General features: G+C 34.3%; 1 pseudogene; it reads left to right on the forward strand.

Moving 5' to 3' along the window:
* Nucleotides 1-8,251: 8,251 nt before the first annotated feature.
* LOC138343971 (uncharacterized) lies at nt 8,252-9,933 on the forward strand (annotated as a pseudogene).
* The last annotated feature ends 3,284 nt before the right edge of the window (nt 9,934-13,217 follow it).

Here is a 13,217-nt window from a genome sequence, read left to right on the forward strand (position 1 = left end):
TCTAGTATCTCCCCAACATTGAAAAGAGGTGGAATCACCGGCCAAAGTGACCCAAAACATGCTAGCGTACATGGTAATTTAACCCCACCAGATCCTTATATTGGCAGTATAGGTTCGAAGACTAGGAGATATAAGGAGACCCATACCTGGCAAGCCAGACAGTCTTATCTCATAAGAGTTATGTGAACCACTACCCTTCCCGAAAGAAGGCATCATCGCTCATAGCTAGTCTATCAGTGCTAAGTATAAAGTTCCATGACATTCAACTCATACGTCGTGGAACCTGGCTTCTAGTATGAGGACATCATAGCTCAATAGATGATTAATAATCTCATCATTAGTATTAGGTGTGTTAATCTCAATACTTTCATTAGAGTGTTCATAGACACTGGTCTCTTCATTAACTTTACACTCTCATAGGTGAGTACGTTTTGGTAACATTTACATAGGCTCATTTGAGATTGTTCTCATCTTTTAAATTAGTCTCATATCATGTTGTCACCACATTCATTAACATTATCACAATTGCTCTTCAGAATTACTCACCTCATTTTACGTGAATGTTCATTTACTCATATGCCAATGCACTTGGCCATTTGTGTGTTTCACACTCTTACTTTCCCCTTTACGATTTCATCATTTCATTACTTAATAATCATTTCATCGTATGCCAATGCACTTGTCCATTTAGTGTTCTTTACACTCATACTTAACCCTTCTAGGTTATTTCATTACAATACATACATCTTAAGTTCACTTATTTCAAAATGTATGCTAGACTTATGGGTCTACACATACAAGCCATGAGGCTTTATTCGTAGTTTGTTAAGTTCGTCATATCTTCCTAAGATTATGTAGTACAAGACTTGTGTATCTTGTATATATGCTAAGATCTTGATTTCGATCTAAGTAGGTGGCATTATTCTTGAACATTTCATTCACATATGACTTATGTATCAATAAATAAATTTTGGAAAGGGAACCGAAGTTCGAATCCTTGGACAACACTTACATTTTCCCTTGATTTTATTTTTAGTACTCACGACATTGGGATACTAGATCGAGCCCCAACATCAACATTTCTCTTTAGTTCCTTTTCTTTAGAAACTCTCTCCCTTGGCCGAGGGGTTGTGCGTTCGAACCCCCACAGCCTCCTTATTTTAATTTCATTTAAATGTTTTCTATCTCTGCGTTGGCAGTGAGGTTGTGGGATCAAGCCTCCACCGCCTAACTTTATTTTCTTTCTTATTTTCCTTTTCTTCTTTACTCTCCTTCACAGCCTTGAGGTCGTAGGTTAGATTCCCACGCCTCACATTACCCTTCTTTTATTTTTCCTTTACTTCACTCGCTGCCTGGTTGTCGTGGGTTCGATTCCCACACCTCCCATTTTATTTTATTAATTTTTGTACTCTACATTTTAAGCCAGCATACCCCATATTGATTCCCCCTGACCCCATTTCTTTTCTTGCTTTTTCAAGGCATTACACCGGTGAGGTCACAGGTTTGAATCCTGGTGGCCTCATACCTTTAGACTCAATTAAATTTGCATATTTATTCCTCTACATTTAGCCTAAACTAAGCTTGTAAGTTTGCTGGAAATTTAGTAATTTTTTCAGCTTAATTTCACCAAAAAATGTAACAATTTTTGGGGTGCATTTTCATAGATTCGTTTAGACAAAATATAGATACTCAAATCAGCCACACTTCCATTTTGATAACATCACGATTTACATAAGTTTATGCACGTAAAATGACAACCAAAACATTATCAAATTGAAGCCTTAATCCAAGAACCTCATTCGTTTGTAACATATTTGCACACGCACACACTTGCACATAATTTCGAGTACATGGATGCCTTTTATACGATTTCAAGTACACAAATATAATCATATTCATCATGAAAACATAACATACACCTTAATCTACCAGCAATCATACCTGGGAAATAATCTCTCAAGGAAGTCTATCTTAAACATCTCCCAAGTGACCGGAACTCCGCCAAAAGCTCGGCTATCCTGCCAGATCTTGCACCAAGTCTATGCACGTCCTTGATATGATAGGTAGCATGCTCAGCCTTCTCAATATGTGTGGCCCTCATAGCCACCAAAATCTTATGCACCTCATCCATAAACTCTTGGGGGTCCTCTGAAGTCTTAGACCCTGTGAAAATAGGAGGATTCATCCTCGTGAAGTCTCTCAACCTGTCAGCCATGCTACAAACCGGTGGGTTCTCCCTCTGAACATCCTGCAGGTGAACTGGGCATTCATAGACTGGGCCTGCATAGTGATGTCCTGTGCCATCTGGGCCAGAGATTCCCGAACCTCTGCATCAGCCAACCCAGTTGGGTTAACCGGCATAGCCAGTCCTTCAACTGGAGCCTAAGGTAGAACCTAACTACCCCCAGCAACTGCACCACTTCTCCTCTGACCAACGTTCCTCCTAGTATTAATTCTCTGAAAAAAATAAGAATTTATGTTAGACACGCTCATAACACCAAGAAATCGAATATTAGGAAAAGCACGACATTAGAAGAAGGGAAATTTTCTGACGCATCATGCAGTCTCTAATTCAAGATAGTGGTGCACCTTACTACCATGACTAAGAAACTACTGAATGTGGTTGACATGAACTTATTATTTCTATAATTAACCTAGTGCTCTGATACAAATTTTTCATAACCACAATCTAGACCCCAGACGAGACCAGCGTCGTTGACCTCTGAGAGGTCGCAGATAAGCCTACAAACATCATTCTTACTTCATCTAGGTCAATTTTAGCAGAAAATTTGAATTTTTTTGCTTTCTTATTTCACGCTAAACATTTTAAACTTAACATCATAGGCGTTCACAAATCAACTGTCTAATATAGAGATAACCAATGAAAGAAACAATTCATAATTTCACTAAACCTGTTTTAGCCAAAACGCACTAATACAAAGTCTGAAATGACAGTGGAAAGCAACACCAGTGGAACATGCGCCACTAGTTAAATCCTACATCTAAGCTAGATAATAACGGTGGACATCCTCAAAATCATGAGGACTTACTAAGTCAGGATGAAAACTCCACGTATGGATAGCTGCAACGTCAACCTGTGAGCTCTAGCGTCCACCTGTGCCTGCACCTAAAAATGTAGAGTTGTATGGGATTAGTACATAATTGTACTAAGTATGGGTATATGCAAGCATACACCAAGGACATGCTTGAGTAAGAATAGCTCTTTCCTAAAAACATGATAATGGGAAGTCAAGTCAGTGAACTTGCCAAATATGGATTAGGAAAGTTAGTGAACATTCCAAATTTGGATTAGGAAATTAAGTGAGCTTTCCAAATTAGGATTAGGAAACTCAGTGAGCTTTCTAAATTTGGATTAGGAAACTCATGCCATTAGAGTAACATGCATCATCATACTTATCATATTGCACACAACACATAAAATCTTTCACATAGTATATATCATATTGCATATAGCACGTAACATCTTTCATATCATTCATTCATATTCCATGAGACCTTGGAATCATGTATTTGACATTAAGACCTTCCAAAATGAGGTCTCAACATATGGGACTTCAACTAGGAAGTCTTCATTAGCAAACACAGAGTCTGCTTCATTCATTCATAGGCTAGTGTGAACACCGGCTATACCTAGGATGTAGTTTAAGACTTTCATCGGGTTTTTTGTGCAATGATCAAGAATAACCTAGTGTCATTACTTGAGTCTAGCTCACCTCTTGATTATCCTATCCTAATACCTTTGGTATCGTTCATTTCATTATGTGCATCATTTAAGGTTGACCTCATTCATTCATTGGGAACTTTAACTTTAACCGACATAGATCATGTAAGCATAATGAAATATAGTGTCTCCCCCACACCAAAAATAGGTGGAATCACCGGCCAAACTGACCGAAAACATTCTAGCATACATGGGAATTTAACCCCGCCAGATACCTATATTGGCTGTATAGGTTCGAAGACTAGGAGATATAATGATACCCACACGCGGTAAGCCAGACCGTCTCATCTCGTGAGAGTTACATGAACCTCCACCTTCCTGAAAGAAGTCATAACCTCTCATAGGTGGTCTATCGGTGCTCACTATAAAGTTCCATTACATTCAACTCATACGTCATGGAAGCTGGCTTCTAGTATGAGGACATCATAGCTCAATAGATGATTTCTCATCTCATCATTATTATTAAGTGTGTTAATCTCAATACTTTCATTTGAGTGCTCATAGAGACAGGTCTCTTCATTAACTTTACACTCTCATAGGTGAGTATGTTTTGGTAACATTTACTTATGCTCATTTGATATTGTTCTCATCTTTTAAATTAGCCTCATATCATATTGTCACCACATTCATTAATATTAGCACAATTGCTCTTCAGAATTACTCACTCCATCTTACGTGAATGTTCATTTCCTCATATGCCAATGCACTTGGCCATTTGTGTGTTTCACACTCTTACTTTCCCCTTCTATGATTTCATCATTTCATTACATACTAATCATTTCATCGTATGCCAATGCACTTGTACATTTAGTGTGCTTTACACTCATACTGAACCCTTCTAGGGTTATTTCATTTCATAACATACATCTTAAGTTCACTTATTTCTAAACGTATGCTAGACTTAGGGGTCTACACATACAAGCCATGAGGCTTTATTCGTAGTTTGTTAAGTGACTCATATCTTTCTAAGATTACGTAGTACAAGACTTATGTATCATGTATATATGCTAAGATCTTGATTTTGATCTAAGTAGGTGACATTATTCTTGAACATTTAATTCACGTATGACTTATGTATCAATACGGAAATTTGGGCAACGGAACCCAAGTTCGAATCCCTTTGAACCCCCACATCCTCCTTATTTTAATTTCATTTAATGTTGTCTATCTCTGCATTTGCAGTGAGGTTGTGGGATCAAGTCTCCACGGCCGCACTTTATTTTCTTTCTTATTTTCCCTTTCTTCTTTACTTTCCTTCACAACCTTGAGGTCGTGGGTAAGATTCCCATGCCTCACATTACCCTTCTTTTATTTTTCCTTTACTTCACTCGATTCCTGGAGGTCGTAAGTTCGATTTCCACGCCTCCCATTTTGTTTTATTAATTTTTATACTCTACATTTTCAGCCAGCACACCCCATATCGATTCCCCCTGACCCCATTTCTTTTCTTGCGATTTCAAGGCATTACATGTGTGAGGTCACAGGTTCGTATCCTGGTAGCCTCATCCCTTTATACTCAATTAAATTTCTAGATTTATTCCTCTACATTTAGCCTTAACTAAACTTGTAAGTTTGCTGGAAATTTAGTCATTTTTTTAGCTTATTTTAACCAACATTTTCACTTGAAATCTTAGGGAATTCATAGATCATGTAACACTTTTTTGGGGTGCATTTTCATAGATTCGTTTAGCCAAAATATTGATACTCAAATCAGCCACACTTCCATTTTAATGAACATCACGATTTACATAGGTTTATTCACGTAAAATGACAACCAAAACATTATCAAATTGAAGCCTTAATCCGAGAACCTCATTCATTGTAACATATTTGCACACGCACACACTTGCACATAATTTTGAATACATGGTTGTCTTTCATACTATTTCAAGTGCACAAACATAATCATATTCATCACGAAAACATAACATATACCTAACTCTACCAGCAATCACACCCAACATATTATTCATCGGGAGCTAATGACAGGAACATGCAAAAAGGGAAACAATCCTAGTTTTCAGATGAACAATATGAACCTTAAGGGGTCTCTTGTGAAAAAGACCAAAAGAGAAGAAAATCCATACATTTTTTATGTTAAACTCGTGACTTTATTCCCAAAAACAACTCCTAAGAACACGCCTAAGCCTCCTCGATATAAACTCCACTCGAATGACAACCTCTCTTAGCCTAGTGTGCAATTAACGTTTGTTTTATTGTGATTTCGTGTGAGTTCTTCAAGTGTGAAGAACTTGGTTTATTTTATATGCTTTTGTATCTTATTTTGGCAGAGAAAATACGTGAGAAAGAATAAGAGAGATTGAGCGTGAGAGTGGTGAGGTAAACGTGAGAGAGTGGGAGTTGTAGGAGGCTTAGGAGTCTAGTTTTAGGACTTAGTCAATTTTAATAAAAATCTGATTTCTATTTTATTTTAAATCAGCTAACGAATAAGAATTATTAATTAATTACATTATTTCAATATATTAAATAAAAATTAATTTAATTCATTGTTTCCATCTAGGTTCGAACCTGGGTGGAGCAAGACTTCACTTCATGAGCCTATTTTTGGCCCCCTCTCAAAAAATTGACCTTCCACCATATTAATTAGATAATTAATTACATATTTATTGTAATTATGATACTACCCTTATCTAGAAAAAAGACCACTTTATCCCTAGACCCTTCAAACCTAAGATTTTCTTTTTTTTAAAGTCTGGTACAGACTCATTCGAGTAAATCTTTGTATTCGAGAGCCGTACATCGTTAGACCCTACCTTTCCAACCTCAACTAACTCCCCAAGTTAGTTAGATTGGATGTTGCAATGGTTCCGAGGTTTGGTTCTACGCGCATCAGTCCGTGTGAATCTTGGTCTAATCATAGGCATTCTTGACACATTAAGTATTTCTTATCTTTTCCATTTTTAGGGTTGTTACACCCAAAAACATAGAATCGATTATATGTTCAAAGTTCATCAGATTATACTCAAAATAAAACCTAAAATTATGGATTCGAGTATAATTGATCCTCAAAGATTTCAACAAATAAGGAATTTAATAGAACTTCAACAAATCTATAAAGAACTCAATTTTCTAATATTTCTAGAACTTAAATTGATTGGAAAAAAAGCATGATTGGAGAGTGGGAGAACTAACCCAACGATATATGGCCTCACATTCCTTTGTAGGGATCACCCCCGACGAAACCACAAGAAAATTTCTCCTTTCTCCTCTTTTCTCCTTTCTCCAAACACTAGTGTAAAATTCCATTTTCTAAAACAAACTAAAATATGACTTTACCCCAATTAAACTCCTAAAATGAATTAGGATAATCATGTATAGAATATACTAAATTACCCTCTAAAAATTAAGATTTAGACTTTCCTTAAATCAATATTCCAATTTTCAAAGGGTATAATTTACTCAGACACACTTGAAAGCGCGCAACGTCGGCGGCGTTGGAAAGATCATTCCATCAACTTCCCAACCACATATGTAAGTCTTCCTAAGTCATCCCCATATACATTTTATGGGTGTTTGAAGTTGACCAAAAACTTACTTTTTTAACTTAATTAATTTTTTACATTTTAAATTATTTTTAAAAATGACTTTTTTCAGCTCTTAGCTTCTTCCTTGTTATATCGAATTGTGAGATGTTACAGATACTATAATTTAATTTAAGAACACCAAGAAATGCATAAGTTATGATCTTTTAATCATTTCACAAAATGTTAAACAAGTGTATTACACTCCATATCCATTGTGTAGAAACAAAGTTGATTGGTGGGTAGTTATAAAAAGTAAGCATCTGTAAAGAATTTAAATTGATAATTTCTTAGCAGTGTCGTATCAAAATGATGTTGCAATTGTTCAACAATAAATTGATGTTGAATTGGAAACCATACTACAACATCCTCAATACATATTAGAGGAAATATATGATGATGAGATATTGAGTGTTGAGAAAGAAATATTTGAGAATGACAAAAATGTATCATTTGATGATGAAGAATGGGATGATAACTAAAATGAAATAATTGAGGAGGAATAATGTGAAAAATATTGAATTCAAATAAATGAGGAGGAATAGTGTAGAATCATATATATATATATATATATATATATATATATATATATATATATATATATATATATATATATATATATGTGTGTGTGTGTGTGTGTGTGTGTGTTTTTATGTGTGTGTGTGTGCGTGCGTGTGTGTGTGTGTGTGTGTGACTTTGTGAATTTCTCTATTTTTTATTTAATTAATGATTTAATATATATTATACATGTAAATTTGCATACAAATGTCATCCGACAGTGATGGTGATAGACATCGCGGGCATCTTGGAGTTAGCTAGACTAAACATGATAAAAATAATAAGGCTAGGACATCGATAGATCCTGAGGATGTTGCAGGATCTATTTCTTTAACGCTAGAGCCCATAAGCCATGATACTCATTTATTTGTAGAGCCATGATACTCAATTATTTGTAGTTTTGTTTGTTATGGCGGATCCTCAGCAGTATTATCTTAATTATCATCGACAAGTTGGTGCTTCATCTGCTTCATTGTCATTGACTCCACGATTCTATGAGGACTTACCTTTACAGGCTATTCGTCGAGCATGAACCTTATTGGCAAATACTCCATTCCCACATATACATCTCCTTAGTTATCTTCCATGAGAATTTGAGATTCTAGGAGCGAGCAGTCAAATGTTATTGATGGTACACCTCCATTTACTCAGCATTTGGTGCATCCTGATGCATCACCCTCATCTACAGCTACACCTAGTGCTACACCAGATGGTCAGATGCTTTCTTTAGCTCCTGGACAGAAGGACAGACTAAGGTAGATTCATGATTGAGTCAGATGGACAACCGTAATTTTGTTTTGTTATCTATTTGTGAGTTTATTTTATTTATTTCATATACTTTAATATATTATTCATGAACTAACATATTTATTATTTGTTTTGCAGGTGGCATCCTACAAAGATGTTGCCCCATCTTTAAAAGATTGTGTTAGAAGACTCTATACATAGGCTTATTACTCTTGGAGAGAGATTCCAAATAGTATACGCCAGAAGATGTTTAATAACTTCAAGGTTTATATTTTTTTAGGTAAGTTTAGTATACTTTACTTTTTTACCATCAATCTAATTAATGATACTTGATTTTTTCTCAGGCTATGTGTACTTCAGAGTCGAGGTACAATTTGTTCATTTGGACAACATTTAAGAGGAAGGCCTCCGCTAGACTATCTAGTTGGCTAAAGAAAATTTATGATAGTGGAGAATGTCCGGATTGGATTTGGCCTCATGTTTTTTATGAATTGGGTCTATAATAGAACACAGATAAGTTTGAGATGATATAAGATAAGCTAAAAAGGCTAGATATAGTCTCAAGGGTGGCTCATTGCACAACGTAGATACAAAGACCGTAGGAACAATTGCAAGACAAATGGTAAGTTTTAATTTAAAATTTTAAATAAATAATTAGTTGATTCATATATATATTTAAAAATTCAATTTTCATCTATAGATAAAAGGATTGGGATGCATTCCCATTGAATTGGAGGTTCTTAAGAAGACTAATGTCAGGAAGAAAGCAAATGAGTTGAATCTAGAGGTGTGGGTAGAGGAAAGGGCCGAACAAACTTCTGTAGGTTATTTAATATGAATAATATAGATTAATAGTGAGTATATTTTTGGTATGTATATATATTGTTGTCAGTTTTTATATATAATATGCAGAATGAGTTTCATCACTACGTCAATGAGAATCTAGATAGTTTAGTGCGATTGATACCTGAACTTTTCACCAAGATTTATAAAGAAAAATAGGTATAGGGGACACACAAGGGTAGAGTCTATGGTCTAAGATCTCAAAACGATGTAAGATGACTCTGGTCAGGCTTAGAAGGTATTGGATCATCACATCAACTCAAGGCACTTAACGATTTTCATATTGCTTCTATGTCATCTCAAATAGCACAACTCACAACGGCACAGGCAGAGTTAGAGTGTAGAAGTGTAGATGAACAATGAAGCATAAGCAAGACTGTTCAACAAATGAAATAAAAAGTGATGAACCTCGCTCATTGATCTACTACTTAGGTTCCCAAGGACATCGACCAATGTGATGATGAGGATGATTATGTAGATCCCACTTCATGGGCAATATGAATTTTTTGAAAAGAAATTTGAAAGACTATATAAGTCTTTGAATTTTAATTTCAATACTTTTGAATGTAATTTTAAGTTTGTCGTTTTATGTTTTGTGTAAATTATTTATTGTTGTGTGTGTTTGATTGGGATGAATAGTGTAGAATTGAATGGAATTGAATTTGCAGGTGGATAGTAGAAAACGACGTAAAAATTGTAGAAAAAGCGACAAACAACATGGTTTTGTCCGTCGATTTTCTAGGTTTTTTTTAGAAACCTAGAAAAAACATTATGATTTTGTTCGTCACTTTTCTGGGTTTTTTAAAAAAAAGACCATGAAAAGCAATGGACAACGTGGTTTTGTCTGTGGCTTTTATAGAGTTTCCACAAAAATAATTTCCAGAAAAGCGATGGAAAATGTCCTTTCGTTCCTCGCTTTACTGGGATTTTCAATAATGAAATTTAAGCAAAAGCGACAGACTATATCACCCTAAAAACAAAATTAAAATATAGAGACAGAGTCCATCACTTTTGTTAAAAAGAATTCTAAAAAGGATATAAAGTGACACTGTCCGTCGCCTTAAGAAAAGTTCAGGCCAAAAAGCGATGTGACTGTCATTTTTTTGCATTTTTTTAGTAGTGATGGTCGTTATTACCTATTCTGACTTATATAATGGTTGTGGGCTTCAATTCCTTGAAGATAGACATGACATTTATCATATTATTGGTGCATCCACTATTAATCAGCCAACATTTGCTCAATGATCTTCTTGAAAAAAATGCAGCAACAAAGAGTTGATCTTTCTCCTCACTATCAAAAATTTGAGCCTCTTCTTGTTGTTCCTGATCATTGTTCTTGTAAATGAGAGATTCATGCCCAAGTTGATTAAATTTACTACAACTAGTAGCACGCCTTCTTCACCATTTATATGGTGAATGACCTTTCTTGTTACAATGCTTATAAGGAAGATAAAATTTCTTTGAGTATTCACTTTTTCCTTTGGTAGTACTTGCTGAAATGCATTCACCATTCTTATTTTTCTTCTTCTTTTTGTTTTGCCTCCATATTGAGGATTGGAAAATAATGCTCCCTCGGTATTTCCTTCCTCTCTCATGACTCTTCATTATTCTTGATCTTGGAAAGCATTCAGTAACTCTGCAAAGGTGATCTCGGACAAATCCTTAGTGTTTTCCAAAGTAATTATGGTTGCTTCAAATCATTCCAGCACATTTGCCAGAATCTTTTCAATAATACGTAAATCATTAAACATGGAATAAAGCAATCTTACCCTATTTGCTATGTTAAAGATCCTTTTAGAGTAATATTTTAAAGTTTCAATTTATTTCATATTCTGCATCTCGAAATCTCATATAAGATTTAACAATTGCATACCTATGATCCTTTAATCTAGTTCGTATTCTAACTTGAGATAATCCCATATGGCTATTGCTGACTATGAAGACATAATTTGAGTGAATATTGAAGAAGATACTGCTGAAAAGAATCAGGCCTTTGCCTTTGATTTTTTGGTTTTCCGGTCTTTATGGTTTTTTATCTAGGCCATAGTAGGATTGGTAGGCAATGTATGAACTTCACAATCTTCTTCAACTACCTCTGAGATCCATGACATCTAAATAAGTTTTCATCTATATTGCCTAAATTTGATAGTTATCACCATTAAAAACAGGTGGTGTCATTATGAAAAAAACTTGATTTTAATTCCATGACTGTTAACGTATCTTCTTGATTACAATTCTAACATTGCTAAAACACCCAAATATACCTCAAGAAATAAACGCTCTGATACCAATTGTTAGTTTTTCAGAGAAGGAAAAACATAATAATATGATTTTATTTTGTTATTGAACAAATAGGAACATTAATTTGCTAAACCAACAATTAAAAAAAATTATGAAAGCAAAATTACTTTCTTCATTAAGAAACAAATATTGTAGAGTTTATAAATAAACGAACTCCGGAGGATAAGATTAAAAAAAATGTACGAAGGATAATTACAAATTAATTAACTACAAAACGTTAACTAACCTACCTAACTACCCTACAATAGAGAGAACTTAGACTGCTGGAGTGGTTAGGAATATTTCTAACATAATTAAAGACTATGTGATGTGGGTGAATCGTAGTATGATGAATTTTGCAAAATTGATCGATTGCTGGAGTTCTTAGGCATATTTCTAACATAATTTAAGACTATGTGATGTGGGCGAATTGTAGTATAATGAATTTTGTGTAATTGATCTTGTAACAAAATTTATTGAATTATGTCATTGTTCATGCCTAATTGTAGTATATAGAGTGTGTTGATGAAATGTGATCCATGGCCTTGAAAAGAAAAGTATGAAGGATTTATGTATGATTATAATGAGAAGTATATGCATATGAATTCAATAATATTATTATAATCATGTTTATAATCCAATTATATTATGAATGAAAGCATATTCTCTATTAACACTCATGTATGATGATGATGATGATGATGATAGAATGTGAAGGGTTTATTCTTTTGTAAATGAAAGTAATTATGATTGTTACATCATGAATTGTTAGTATTAGGATCCTTTTCTAGTATGAATGAAAGTAATTGTAACACCCCGAAAATTTTTCAAGCTAAGACTTGAACCATCCTTTGTAGTGAGTATGTTTTTGCCAAGGAAATAAAAATTTCTTTAAGTATTGAAGTCAGTTCACTAGATGTAGCATCTTAAGTTCTAAAAGGATCTAAATTGGAAATAACAAAAATCTTAAATTTAGAGAGTTAAGTTAAGTATGAGTTTTGAGTCAACTTTAAATAATTATTGCTCCAACCACATGATGAGTTAGGTGTGCTATAAGACACATTAGGAAAGATCTTTGAATTTTATTTCTAACACCACAAAGTTTGCTATGTTTCGAGTTTGGATGAGTGAGATATGACCTTTTGAAGTTACGTTGTCCAGTTAAGGAAAGTTACCCGAAAATAGTAAGGGGTATTTTGATCTTTTCTTTACCCAATCAGATTTACTTCGTTTTTAGTAATATTTTAGGGGTATAATATTATTAGTTTTAGATTTATAATCCTAATATACACATAGGATTTTAGTTGAGAGTTCTAGAACAGAAACGAAGAGAAAAGAGAGAGGATCAAACATACATCGAGAATCTTGCATGTTGTTGCGGATTTTCTCCATGGGTTTGATCCCTAAGAGGTATGTAAGCTTCCATATTCTTGTTTTATTCCACTCATACTCGAATAATGTTATTTTCAGCAAAATTTCATTCTTGAAGTTAGAAAATAATTCTT

This window comes from Solanum lycopersicum, chromosome 1 (genome assembly GCF_036512215.1).
Source record: "Solanum lycopersicum chromosome 1, SLM_r2.1".
NCBI lineage: Eukaryota > Viridiplantae > Streptophyta > Magnoliopsida > Solanales > Solanaceae > Solanum > Solanum lycopersicum.